General features: G+C 45.1%; 1 long non-coding RNA gene across 4 annotated transcripts in view; it reads left to right on the plus strand.

The window, feature by feature from the left end:
• Nucleotides 1-14,856, plus strand: part of LOC144752479 (uncharacterized) — a 307,677-nt gene that overhangs the window by 214,279 nt on the left and 78,542 nt on the right. For 3 of the 4 annotated variants that reach the window (XR_013594118.1, XR_013594116.1, XR_013594115.1), the window contains exon 4: nt 5,403-5,592. The exons of the other annotated variant lie outside the window; for it this stretch is intronic. This is a non-coding gene — a long non-coding RNA (uncharacterized LOC144752479). Of the gene's footprint in view, nt 1-5,402; nt 5,593-14,856 lie in introns of those variants that run through there. 4 annotated transcript variants of the gene reach the window in all.

A 14,856-nucleotide genomic window follows, 5' to 3' on the forward strand; every position in this document is an offset into this window, starting at 1 on the left:
GGTTGGTGTAGCTGCTGGTCGAGAATCCTCTGCCACGGCCGGCCCTACCAGAGACCTGATGTAACACTCTCTTAAGGGAGGATTGTGACTTATCCAGTGAAGCGAAGGTGCTCACAAATTTGGCTATGTCCTTCACAAACTTATTGCCAAAAAGCTGCCCTTGCGCCAAGCGCCCCGGTTCCGAGGAGGCCAGCTCCACCAACTGAGGATCAATTCTAAGCAGGACAGACTTGCGCCGTTCGGACGCCAAGGCGCAGTTAGCATAACCCAGCATACATATGGCTCTTTGCGCCCATCCAGCCAGGACCTCGGGGTGAATCGCCGCCCCCGTCTCCTGTGCCTGGAGGGCCAACTCTAGAATTTTGGAAAGTGGACCTGACAGGTCTAGTACGTTATTCTGGCATGCCCTAAGGGCACGGACAATCCCCTTCTTGTACTTTTTGAGGAACATGGTCATGGAAAAGTCTATGTCCGGGGTGAGCGCTACCTTATGGGCCAGATCAGGACGGGGGCAGTCTGACTTCAGGCGAGCCCTTACATCCTTATCGAAACTTTTGCGAAAATGGACCTGCGTATAGTCAGCCATGGCAGGGGGTGGGATCCAATCTGCTGACCTAGGGTGGATGATATCTGAAGGGTCAAACATAAAGGGGGAAGGCTCAATGGGAGACTCGGAGTGTTTGCGGTTCTTTGCGCTTTTGCGGGGTCTAGACTCCGTGTCAGTGTCAGTCGTGGTGTCGAGGCTCTGGATGGGAGAAGAGTGTGGAGGGGAGGGGCCGGGGTACCATCTTGGGTCTGCTTCTGCTTCTTGGACTTGCAGAGCTTGGAATGGGTATGCGCATGCGGGCAGGGGAGACCAGGGTTCTCATGAGCTGGAAGGGGTGTAGGAGTAGAGGGGGATCCCGAAAGAAGGGGGTTAAAGGGGACCAGCAGTTGCAACTTCTGAGTGATAGGCAACAATGCAGAGGAAAGGGCTTTGTCTAGCTTTGCGTCTAACTTTTTGTCAATCACATCATCCATGGACTCATCATTGTAATACTCCTCATCCCCCTGGTCCTTACACGCAGCAACCTCCTCTTCGTAGAATTCGCATTCTGCCATTTCTCTAGGGAATATCTCTTAATATTCCAATCAAAAAATGTCCCCAGTGGGAAGCACAAATCTCAGCCTACAATAGGAAATAGGCGTTGGTCGGGAGCACTGCCGGGGCCAAGGAGCCAAGTTATGAGTATCAAAGTCAGCAATATATCGATCAAGTCACTCAACAGGTGTCCAATTTAGGACTAATGGAGGGTGTAACCCTTATTTGCCAAGCAGCAAAAAAGGGTGCAAAAAATTACTATCCGTAACCAAAACTAGGTCTGGGCTCACGGGCAATAAGGACAAACCTCACTTACTAGAAAAACCAAAAAGAGCACCAATATTGCCAACTTGTTTCAACAGGGGGCTGCTTTTTGCCTCGCAACTAACTGAACCAAACAGTAAGTCACAGGACTATTTTTTACCTGAATAAATCAATGATTTTAATTTGATATTTCAACAACACATTTTAAGAAGATTCACATGATTTATGAACATTGCTTACTTCGCTCCATACTTACTCACAATCAGAGATTTACATACACTTCAATCATTCAATCAAACATACACAACGTACAAAACATAAAATACGTTTTCGTCAGTTATTACAAAACATTATTTACAAACATAATTTCGACAAACAGCATTGGGAATAATTTCAAGTTCTATCTGTCAATAGTACTCCTAACACTGTGGAAAACAGGGTCTACGCGTTTCGAAATCCCTTAATTGAAGGGAGATAACATCAGGACCACGTAGCTCAAAAAGGTGCTCAGATTCTTTTGGTGTCGGCTACACGCCGCTTTCACACAGCAATTTGTTTCGTATCAGAAGGTGGAGTGTGCAGTTTTAGAGTTGGCGTGGAAATCGTCCAACGAAAGATAAGGGGCAAAGCTGGGGAAGTTGAATTCCCGCATTTTTCTTCTTACACTCACACCGTCTCCTTCCGTATGTGATGTAATCAGCAGCACTGGAAAATCAAGAGTTAACTTTTAGGGGGAGCTGAGCATGAACGCTGCCTTATCTGTCGATTGAATCGGCCCGTGATGGCTCCAAGACCTGCTGCGTTAATCGCCTCTTCAGCCCGGGGCAGGGCTTCGGTCCAGCACTGAAAGGGAGCTGTGCGCACACTGAGGCGGGTGCACGCTGACGAGACGCACGCTGGAGGCCCAGCAGGGCTCCGGCGTGCGACTCGCTCCCTGGGGGGGGCCCAAGTCCCTCCAATCGTGTTCGTCGATCTGAAGCCAGCGAAGCCGGCGGCAGCGTGTGAGAGACATGGGGCACTAACGAAGCGCAACACGCGCTTAATCACAGAGGGAGAAGGAGAGGTAGGGCGCTCTGCCGAAAGGATCCGAGCAGTGCTCGGGCTCATGCAAAGACCGCACTTGGGCACAAGCATGAAAAAGCACAGGGGCACAAGCATGAAAAAGCACAGTAAGCAATGAATAATAACAATACACTCTCCAATATCTCGCATAACGCCTAAAATATACCGAAATACCAAGCGCTGAACGCGCAACAGTAGTTAAGTAAACCAAAATAGAGAGGCCATTATCTGGGCTGCGGAGCAGCAAAGAAAGAGGAAGCCAGGATGGTGCCTCTCTATTTTGTATACTTTGTGATGTTGCCAATGGCTGTGATTAAGAGGCGTGGTTCAAAGCCTCATGGGTAATGATGTTTTTACATTGTGTAGTTTTACTTTCATTGGCTGCTGTGAGTTCAGTAAAGAAATTGAGACAGCATAATCAGAAGTCTCTCGTTCTGCTATAAAATTAACCCCCTCCTGGGACGGTGAACATAATAATAGCATGGGCATTTGTGTCCCGTCGATTTCCCCTCCCTCCTCCCTACAACCATACCGGAGTTCTCTAAGAAGACTGCGACAGGGAACATCGGTAAAATTAGAGTGGAGTGCGCACCCCCCTAGGTTGGTGTCACGCCCCCCAGGGGATGCGCCCCTCAGTTTGAAGAACTCTGCCTTATGGTAAGCCAACCAAGGGGAGTGCTGGAGCATATGAGGGACCTTTTGAGGTCAGCTTTACGCATTTCCTCCAGCACCTCATGGCTAGGGAGAACAGTATGGGCAGTTTGTGGCATATCACTGGTCTGCGCAATAAGAAGGCAATCAGTGCACCCTGATTTGTCTCTTCCCCTACCACCCCCAGTTCTTTTGTATGCTGTCCGTCTAGCCACCGCATTATCCACTGTGTATGTGCTGCCTGGTAGTAAAGCTCCTACTTTGGGACTCCCAGGCCACCTCCGTGATTGGGTATCTAAGTATTTTCAGGGCTACTCCTTGTTGGCCTGAATCCTTTACCAATTTGTGTATTAGTGTGTCAAGGCCTCTAAACTACTTGGTCTACACCCACACAGCAACATTCACAAAGAAGTAAAGGAGTCTGGAAAGTATAACCATCTTGGTAAAGGCTATCATAGACATGATAGGCAGTTGTAGAGATGTCCTCAATGATACAGAGCCTCTCAGTGGCCGAAGTGCCACCCCCAAGTTTCCGTCCTGGCGGTCATTCAGCTTATAGTAAATATTCACTCCTATATATTCAAAAGTGGTTGGGGTTCATGTCATTCCTACGTCAGACATGTCTGGCATTTCTCCACCTGGCTGAGCTGGGAATACATTGGTTTTTGTGTGTTCACCTTAAGCACCAAGACCACACCAAATTCCCTTAAGAGAGCCTATGTCTGCATCAGATTTCCTGGTCCACCCAAACATAGAACAGTAAGTCATCGACTTACAACAATATTATATGGGTAGCATCTCACAATAGTTTGCTTTTATTGGCGCCTTCTGCTCAAGCCACTCCTGACAATAGTTCTATTGCTATCACAAAAAGAAGTGAAGAAAGGAGAGATCCTTGCCATGTGCCGTATAAGATAGAGTATTGGGGTGCAATGTGCACGCCCTTTTTAACCCAGGCCACTGGGTGGGAATATAGAGTCTTAACCCTTGGAATGCAGTGATGCCAAAGCCCATGCGGTCCATGATAGCCATAAGAAAATGCCAACTCACTGTTTTGAATGCCTTTTCCAGGTCCACAGATGTCACCATCACTTCTGGGTACCGGGTTCCTTCTGTCTCATCCAGCACTTGGTATGACCCCTTTAGGTTGATCGAGGTATTCTACGATGGGAGGAACCAGTTCTGCTACCTTTGAAAAAGAACTGGAAGGTACTTCTACAATTTGATCAGTTTTGAAGTTGAGATTTAGCATTGAAAGTGGGCGATATGGGTCTACTTGGTCATGAGGTTTCCCAGGTTTGGGGAATGGGACCACTAGCACTTCGTGAGCGGTACCTGAGATTTCATGCTTGCCTAAGGCCTCCATGTGCACCTTAATAAATTGTGGTTTAAGGAGTTTTGAGTGTGTTTGGGAAAATTCAAGTGGTAAGCTGTCAAGGCCTGCCATTTTCCCTCTTGTCAGTTCCTTGATTACACCATATCTCTTTCAGGGAAACAGGACTGCTCAACTGATCTCTATATTTATCAGCCAAGATTTTTTGTTTGATGCTGGCCTAAAACATCTGCTATACCTTGGGTGGAGGCTTCTGTGTTAGGGCCGTATAAGTCTCAATAGTAAGCAAGAAAGGAATTGTTAATTAGCTCTTGGGAGTAGACCAGGTGCCCATCTATCTTAATTATTTGTGTTATGGGACTCCCTCTGGACTCTGGTCATACCAACCATGCTTGGAGCCGGCCGGACTTTCCCTTGCCGTCACGTACTCTTTTGAGTTATTCCATGTAGTGGTGACAACACAGTCTTTCTACAATATGGGAGTATTGTTCCTTGCTCTCCACAAGTTTCTCTGCCCTTGCTGGATTGTCCACCACCTCATTCCAAGCTGTGGATTTTATGATCTAGTAATGTTAGTTTCTCCACTCCTCCAGTTCTTGTTGGATCCCAATTGTTTTTCTCTGACAAAGGCCTCTAACTACAACTTTGAATGCAAACTTGAATGCCTCCCATGCCATATGGGAGCTGGATACAGTGCCTTGGTTTTGTTCAAAATATTCCGTAATAGCTGACCCCAGTGAATAACGGAACAAGGGGGTTTCGGTGGGGCTATGGGCGGGTGGCATCCAACCACCTGTTCACTTCTAAGGGAATATGATCAACCTCTGTGGTAATCAAGTGTGTCTCCTGGAGGCAGACTATGTGCACTCCTTGTCGCTTAATGTAGGAGTATACCTTGTGATATTTGTCATTGACCTCAACCACCGTAATGATAAGACAGTAGCTTTGTGATCATTTATCTGTAGGCCCAGACATCCTAATTATGCTTCCTCTTCTCCCACCATCTCACAGGCAATACCCAGCTACCAAGCAACCTGTACCGTTTTCCCGATGCATCCACCTGTCTCAAGGATATGTCAAAAGCGAACACATGCCAAAATTCATGAACCAAACACCCAGTCACCAGGGTTGAAAGCCAGCAGCCTACTGCCAAAGTTCCCAACTACCAACAGCATTCTGAAACAATCGTGCCTGCTTCATGCTCCAGTTGAATCAAGGGGGTTTTCTGCAAATGTGCTCTTGAGCTCCCTCTATGTTGGGTCCTCACCCTTCAAGTTACAGGTTAGCAATATTGAACAATGCCAAGGTGAAACAGGAGGACGTTCAATCGGGCACCGGACCCACAAGTAAGGACTACATTCTTCAAGGCATATACTTGATTCCCATCCTTACAGGGTAGGGTGTTTTAGGCATGGTGTTGGCATTGGCCCTTTTTGCAGGGTCATCCCTGAACTTTTTGCCTTCCTCCTTCATTTTTTCTCACCTGTTGTTGGCTATTTTATGATTTTGGGCACTTTACTTTACCACTGCTGATCAGTGCTAAAGTGCATTTGCTTTCCCTATTGTAAAATTGATCTATGGATTAGTGAGTCCATGATTGGCTGGTTTGGTTTACCTGTCAGACCCTAGTACAGTGCACCAGGAGTGCCCAGGGCTATTAATCCAAATGCTGCTGGTGGGCTTGCAGCACTGGTTGTGCCACCCACAGAAGCAGTCTGTAAAAGTGTGTCTCAGGTCTGCCATTGCAGAGCCTGGGTGCAGTCTGATACTGCCATGTTGACTGGGCACGTGCACCCACTTGCCTGTCCTCAAACCTTACCTTTTCTTCATATCAGACACACCTACGGTAGGCCCAAGGGCAGGGTGCATTGTAAGTATAAGGTAGGACAAGCCCTGATGTGTGTGGCATGTCCTAATAGTGAATTACAGCCATTTTCGTTTTTCACTATTGCCAGGCTACCTACTACCCATAGACCAGAATGGGCAGTTAGATTATTACATCTTATAATCCTAACTGACTCAGGGAAGTAGGTAGAAATTCGAGTTTGGTATACCTGAACTCAGATTGATAAAATACATCTTTTAGTGCAGTTGGTTTTAACATTCTGTGTTTGAAAATACCACTTTTAGAAAGTAGGTATTTTCTTGTCTAACTATCCGAGCCTGCCTCTGCTAGGTTGTGTATTCCTTGTCTGGAGTTTGAGTGACAGGGGCTGGGGGATTCCAGGAGACAGGGTCAGTCAGCCCAATGGTGAATAGAGAGATCTACATTTACTTGGGAGCGAGGAGTTGCACCTGGGACTTGAATAGGACTGTGCCTTCCCTCCACAATGCTGGCTCCACCTCCTGTGGTGCGTCTGATGTATTGCCCTGCATTGTGAAAGGAAAGAAGGAGTCATGTCAACAGAGTGCTCCAGGACTGAGGCTGAGACGCCAGTCTAGGTTTGCAATGAAGGTCAATGCGCTTGCTGCGTGGACTCGAAGGCGGACTTCTGAGGACCAGCGCACGCAGCCCCCAGCCCTGCTGGGGTAATGAGGCCTTTGCCCAGAAGCTTTATTGCTGCCGAGTGAGATGAGTGTGCTACTTGGCAGATCAAAGCTCTGGAGAAATGCTCCCATCATGACTTATACGAAGATTTACATTTTAATCTCTGCTGCTACCCCGGTCTGCCCTCATAATATATTCGATTTAACAGCTAGGAGTGCCGTTTGCAGTTGCTTCTTTTTTTTGTCTGCGTTTATAATTTGGTTTATGGTAAATTATTTATTTTGGTTTTTCTGTAATTAAAAGGTAATCCTGAGGAATGGCAGAGCAGCACAGTAACTAGCATATGAACAAAACTTTTCACTAAAACTAGCTCAGTAACTTTAGAGAGTAACTGAAGGTTTTTAGGTAAGAGGAAGAGGTATGATACTTATAATACATTGAAGAAGGGAGAAAGAAGGGGCGGGCGTAGTGCATTTGAGGGAGGCTTTGTGGTAAATATAGAAAAAAAATGTTGCATATTTATAAATATGGCAGGTTTGTTTCCGAAATTGGCCATCTGATTACTACACTGGAACTCTTCAGTGCGCGAGTGTTGCCATTGTTTGGATGCGTAATCTGCATACTTAAATTCACCTCATCTGTATAAAGAGCAGCAGGATGAGTTGGCCAAGAGCACACTATGCACCACTAGGCTTAGAGTTAGTGCTAGGAGTGAGCCACTGTTAATGGTTATATGAACAACTTTTTATGTGCAGGAACTTCTAAGCAAATATTAGGCCTGGCCGCAAGTGAATGAATAAAAGAGCATATTGGTTATTAATGGTTATTTAGGCAATTAATTAGAATAATAGCACAATGAGAAGTTTTTAAACACATTCGAAGGAGGCAGTGACATTACACGGCTTTCCAAGGTGAATTGTTTCAGCACAACCTTCATCTAACAGCGTTGCTCTTACCACGTCTAGCAGATGATGGTGGAGGTTTGTGATTCTTAACACTATTGACGTCCAAGGTATCTAATTATTAATTTTCCACTATTTGCCCAGTGATCTGACAAGGGACTATTGTGAGGCTTTTAAATGAGGCTTGAGTTTCTGGTAGCCCTACACCATATGTTCTTTCTTTTTCACGCCTTGATCCTTAAGCCCATTGACATTTTCCGCATGCATGAACTTCGTAAGTAAATATTTACCAATAACATCATGGCTTCCTTCCTGCCTGTGCTGGGTGTGGTCAATTGAGAAGTTTTGGATTTCATTTTCAGAAGTTTGAAGTAGAAATTTGCAGATATTTATTTGGATCTAATTCGAAGCCCTAATATTTTGGACATTACAATAAATGTATCTCAGAAAGGCTTCAGTGTAAATGTACGCATTTTGATTACAACTCCACTAGGACAAACAACCCAAGATTTCACGTGTGCCTCAAAATATGTCCTTGATGGAGACCTTTGTGGCACCTGAAAGTCCAGTCACCAGTTTCACAGAGTCTCAGCACACCTCTGATATGTTAAGTTCTTGGGTCATGCCATGCAGTCACTGGCTGCAACAGAGTTGGTGACGGGCTCTTGTGCCCCCCCCCCCCCCCCGCCCCCAAGCAATGGACCTGCATGGGAGCAGTAAGGGGCAGGGTGATGAATGAATGGACAAGATTATTTGAAATTGTTAATAGAGGGACGGGCCTAGGAGCTGGTGGAATAATAGGGGATTCTGAGCACAGATAATTGCTTGATAGGCTGGCCAAATGTAACATTACAACCACACTAAACGCAACCATCGTAGTAATCAACCGGCTTAGCAGGGTATGGAGAAGTGGAACCACTCCCCTGGATAACTCCGATTCTTCAGACACAGACTTCCTATCCATGACAGGTCTGCTAACGAAAACAGTAGGGAAGTCCATCTCTGTGCCCATCCTTCGCCTCCCCATTGACACAATCTAATCCCACATACTAGGTGGTAACATCCGTGTCTAATCTAATAGCCAGTGTCACAGTAAGAACACGAGAAGAGGAGATGCAAGGCAGACTAGAGAAAGTAGGTTGGAGTTTACAGTCCTGTCTGGAGCGGAACCAGGCTGCAGCCAGGTTGGAACGGGGCCATTCAGACCCAAAGCTTCAGTGTGCCTGTGACTCAGTGTGCCTGCGTGTGTGATCACGTGCTTCGGTGCACCCGTGTGCCTCTATGTATTAGTGTGTCTGTCTCACGGGGTGCCTGTGTTTCTCAGCGTTTGCATGCATGTGCGCCCATTTGTAGTGCGGTTTCTATGTATATCTGTATGCGGGGCTCAACAGGGGGTAAAATACCTTGTCATTTACAACGCCATTACTTGATTAACGCTTCACAAAGGGAAAAAACAAATAACATTTTAATTGCTAATAGCTCAAATCAATGTCATTGAGAGACCTATTGCATTGCAAAGGCTTGTTTTTTTAACGGATGTTCGTTTTCATGGGGTCTGTGTCAGGGAAGATGAGGGTGACAATCCAGTGGCACCATTGGTACAATGATGGATAATATGCCTTCCTTATGAAACAGTGGCGGATGCTATAGCAGGACAACAATTGCTGCAGGTCTATAACGTTGACATTTTCATTGAAAGTGAAATACATACGTGTGATCTCAAGGCTTTAAGCGGGATGAAAAAAGTGTTTGTGGGAGGGGCCTAAAGAAGGGGCGTGGCCTACATTTTTAAGGATTTGGCTTAAACACAAACATTCAATTTCTGCGATTTCCATAGCATGCCACCCGTCCTGTATTTTGATGCCTCTGTGCTTTCTGTTGTTGCTTCCAGATGTATAACTCAACTGAAATACAACTAAAGTCAGCCAGGGCTACTGGCTTTGCCAGTAATTGTTAACTGTTTTAAGATACATGAGAAATAAAATGATTTAGTTATAAATAATTATTGAAAATGTTTGATTTCTGAAATGATCAGACTGATAATTAACCATTACTGAGACTTGTGGAAGGAGCAGTGGTCATCACTGACCCTGTGTATCTGTAGAATCCCCAACATGAGGGAAAGATAGGAGACTAATTTACCCTGGATAGCTTTTTGGGGGAAAGAAGTTACCAAGCCGTAAGCGCAAAAAAGATCCTAAGGGGGAAGCATCAGCAATTGAGAACTAAATGGCCTTCATAAATCCTCCTTATTCTGTTCTATTGTTTTTAGTAGGTATACAGTTGTACTTCTCTTTCTGTGTCCTTAGTGCCACAATGGTTGTCTGGTGTAAGAGTAATTTACAAATAAATTACAAAAACTATAGTAAATGTAAGTATATTTGTCATGTTATTCTAGTCAGGATATCCACGTAGATAAGCCAATAAGCCAAAATCCGAGACCTATTGGTATTGCCAACACTTGATTTTTTTTCATCACTCCACAAACGTGCCTGTCTTTTCTTTATCTCTCCCTCTTTTTCTGTTTCTTTTTCCTCTTCTCGCACATCTTGCTGATTGCTTCCCTGGGACCATTTCATCCAACTTGTCTATTTTTTCATCCCCTGCATTGCTCCCTTATGCTTTATGGTGTTTGCCCTCCCTACACTCTTCTTCCCTTGCCTGTTCTGTTTTTCTATTTTTATTTTATTTGGAGGGGCCGACAGCTGCAATTTGCTGCCCAGCTGCTTCTTTCTCTATTATATGCTTTTACACACTTTTCTCATGTTTACCACTCTAAGCTAGCATGTGCCATTATAGTGAAATTGTAATTTAAAGTAATCAAAACATCCCTTGCAACGTAATGAGACAGACCTGTGCATATCCCTTTACTCCGGGCCAGCCATTTTGCCTTTTTTTGCTGCTGATGCTTTTTATATGAGCAACTAAAAAAATATTTTTTAAAGATGAGATCTATTGGCTTTGCCTATGCTAGTGTTTTTTTACAGGTAAGTAATTTTCCAACTAGAAAATGCAGAGAATGTGTAGTCTGAAAACCTCTGGATGCAGGATACTAAACAGCTTTGTGAAATTGAAGAGAATGTCTGATTTGTAAGGATGGAGATGTATTGTTTTTGGGCAGACATCCTGGTTTGAGGTTATTTATTTGATTTGTTTTACACTTTTTTGTTTCAATTAGTCTTTATTGGATTTTCCTCAGAAAAGAAGAACTTGCAAACCAGATGGTGTACGCCATGGTTTATAGGTTTTCGGGTTGTAGTCTTTCCCCACAGGGGAGGGTGGTGTGTTTGGCTGGCAGCAGAAAATGGGAGATTCGCTTTCGGGAAGTGAAAGCCAAAGGCTGGAAGTCCTCTGAAGGTCTGCCCAAAAATGCCGGTTCCGGGAGCTTGTCAGGGGGTAGGTACCCCTGTATCTGAGGGATTGCAAGAAAGACTTTGTCACAGAAGTACTCCTGAGGGGGGGCGCCACCACATAACATGCAGGAGGGAGAACCTCCCCACATCCCTACCAGCAAGTGTCAGGGCGGTTAGGGTCATTGGCATGGAGCCTAGTGGGTGTTAGGTGCCAATGATACAGCAGTTAATATAAGATCTCTCAGCCCTGGGCTTGACTGGCAAAGTTGGTGTTGCTTTTTAGGTCAAGCCTGAGCAGCGCAGGCGTTGCTCTGCGAGGTATGCTGTATTCAGGTAGGTACTTGAAGCTCTGCCCATATTTTTCATTGGATTGGGTCATTGTCCACTGTAAACTGTGGCTGTTCATTGGTCAGTAGGCTTAGTAATCGCTCCTTAGTACCGCCTTGTCTCATTTTGTAACCTCCTATGGAGCACTATTTTCTCAAATTGCTTTGTCTTGCCTGCTGTTGCAGGCAGGACAGTCGCTCTCTTAATGCTTTTTAAAAATTTTATAGCATAAACTCTTTTGCAATGCATTAGGTCTCGCATTTACAAGAGTTTAGGCTATTGGCATTGTAAATGACAATGCCTTATATTTATCTGTTTTAAAAACAACACATAAATAAAAGGCATTGTCATTTACAATACCAATAGCTCAAACTCTTGTAAATGCGAAACCTATTGAATTGCAAATTCTTGTTTATAGAACAAGATCATCTAGACAATGTTCTCCAACTAGTAGCTTGTGAGCCACTGGTAGCTCTCCATCTACCTGTAAGTAGCTCTCCTATGTTTATCCCTGCCCTCTAAATGTTAACCTTTTGCTTGGTTAACTTAATATATGTATACCAAAATTGTGTATTCAAGATGAAAATGTGTATTTTCAGTTCTCATAACCTTGTTTGGAGAAAAATGGCTTGATTCCTAAATATATTTAAAGCTGATTTTTGAGTGAATAATCATGTGGGGAGGCTTATTACTAATATTACTTTTACGCCAAGGGCACTGCGCTGTGTCTGCCATGTATTACGTACTTAGAGGCACTCCAATCAGACTAAGCCTTTCTTACATTCCTGCTGGCAACCCTGCCTGACGCATAGGTGATCACTGAAGTTAATTTTGCATTGGGTGGCCACACATGTAATCTTGTCCGATGTGGTCACTATGACAACACTAATCATATTAGTAGCTTGCAATGATTTTAATTGCACCTAAGTAGCTCTTATTACACAAAAGGTTGGAGACCCATGATCTAGATAGACCCAGTGGCATTACTTCTTTTCATGAGCAACGGATTACATTACACAAAGTCAGTTTTTTTTTTTTTAGACACGGAGATTAAGTGATTTGCCCAGAATCATCTGACTCCGACGCTAGAATCTCGTTCCTCAGTCTCAAAGTCGGCCGTTAGGTCAGATAAGAAACATGTCCTGTATCTGACAGGACGCGAAATTATTGGGTTAACAATTTCTTCCTTCCCTATGATTTGGTGGACAATATTCAGACCGGGGAGTTACTGTTACAGGTAAAGAGCGTTTTATTTTTATTTTATCTGGGAAGAGTTTTCTGCTAAGCCCACTTTCCCAGACCGGCAGGGATCGCGCGAGGCTTTTGCGACCCTTTTGAGACTCCTTCGTTTTAATGAGTCTGACATTCCTTCCTTTTAATCCGTTTGAAATGTGTGGGTTTTCGTCCACGCGGAGTCCTCAAAGTTGTGCTGGTATCCTTGAAGAGTTCCGAAGTGCTTTTCCTGCCACGGGTCCGCAAGGGTTACTTCTTTAATATCCGAGGCCTGGAGATGCATTTTTCCCCTTTCTTTTTTTGGAGGAAAAAGGAAGTGGCAGTTCTCGGCCCGCGACCTTCAGCAGCCTCGGAGACCGCAGCCCGCGCGCCTCGAGCGGCCGCCGGAGAGGTACGAGCTCGCGCGCGAGGTCCGAAACCGAGGCCCCCGTGACGCTGTTCGACCTGAGCCCCTCATTTTACCCCCGGAAATAGTACTGTCTGGGGGTCACCGACCGTTCTTTGTTTATACTACTCTCTGAACTGTGGAGCTCTGGGGGTGAATGCTCCTGCGCGAGGTTCCCTCTCATTACATGACTTTGCGGGTTCAAGTGCCTGCTACAGATATCTGTAGCCCGCGCCTCGTATTCCGGTGCAAACGGACCGGCTCAGAGGAGTTATGCCTTTGTTGCTGCGAGCACTATTTTACAAGGAGCATCAACGTCCAGTCGTGGTGAGGTAGCTCAGGTGGTGAACGCGCGTTACGCACTGATCTGGGTGAACTGGAGGTAGTTTATAGTATAGTATAGTATAGTTTGGATAGATATCTCAGATGATAATCAGTTCGTCCTCTGTCGATATTTGTATTTCTCAAACAATTCTGTCGATTTTGCAGCTGGGGATCCCGGTTCGAGCCTTGATGTCCGCTCAACAGCCTGTGAAATTGTGCAAATCACTTTATCTAACGGTGCCTACTCCCCCAAATGAATGTGTCCTTCTGTAACCTACCGGTGCTCATGTAAAGCGCGCCAATACCTTCGGGTCGAGTTCGAGCTACATAAAACTCCCCCCAAAAAGAGATAGCTGTGGAGGATTAGCCGGTCCGTAGCAACTAATTGTGGGTGACCCGCCTTGCGCTGGTGGTAGTCTTGTTAATCAAGCAGAGAGGTACGTGGTTCCGCCTTTAAATTGTGTTTGTGTGTGATCCGCAGGTAACCGCCACCCCCGTAAAATAAAATAACTCATGACACGAATTAATGTTAAAATCCCATCATGAAAATTCAAGGGGTTTCTGCCCCTACTACATACTTTTTGCGGTACGGTTTTTGCTATAAAAGCCATCACCACCCCCTTTTGTACCGCCGTTGCTATAAAAGGAGCACTTATTTTCATCTAAGGACTCGCGAAATATTGCTGAAATGGGTGCACGGCTTTAAAAGTCAAACAAGAGGTGGCAGACTAGTGTTTCTTTGTCTGCCTTTAACTTTCTGGTCCCCTCCCCCTGGCTCCCCTGCACCCCGCCTTCCCTGCTATCCAGCACCTGGTTGGAATTATATGGTGGTGTGATAGCTGAACCAGCCAGAGGCCCAACGTTGGGGAATTGGCTCAGCTTTCTTATTTCCACGATTTTCTTTTTCTCAAAGAGTCACCAAGTCGGCAACGTTCCATTATTATTATTATTTGGAGATCACGAATTATTTTTATGTATATTAGACGCGAGGTTGTCGAGGAAAGGAGCCCAGCGCGTTTGGCGGCTTTGTAGATTGTAAAATCGACAAGCTCGGCTAGTTGGCTAAAAGAATAGGTTTCGTACTTTGTTAAAGTTATTGAGGGGTGAAGTTATAAACATGGAGTGGTCTAACAGCGTGCGTCACTAAGATAATAACATTTTCCGTAATAGACAGAGCAGCCCCAAGCAGCAGAAAAAAAGAACAGAGGGTTAGGGAGGGCAGTGCTAGGATTGGAATAAACGCCACTTGGCACCCCAGGGGTGTGATTTTTTAAAAATCACTTCGTTTAATGCTTCTGAAACTTACTTGTCCTGTAAAAGAAAAATCCACTTGTCCCAATTGGTGCCATGCAGTGATGTGACAAATTATGGGAGCCTCTCTGATTATGCCGATAGTATATAAACGTTTGGATGGTCGCAGGTCTCAGATTTTCACACATTATTGCAACTCTAC

This window comes from Lissotriton helveticus, chromosome 1_1, assembly GCF_964261635.1.
Source record: "Lissotriton helveticus chromosome 1_1, aLisHel1.1, whole genome shotgun sequence".
In the NCBI taxonomy this organism is placed as follows: Eukaryota; Metazoa; Chordata; class Amphibia; order Caudata; family Salamandridae; genus Lissotriton; species Lissotriton helveticus.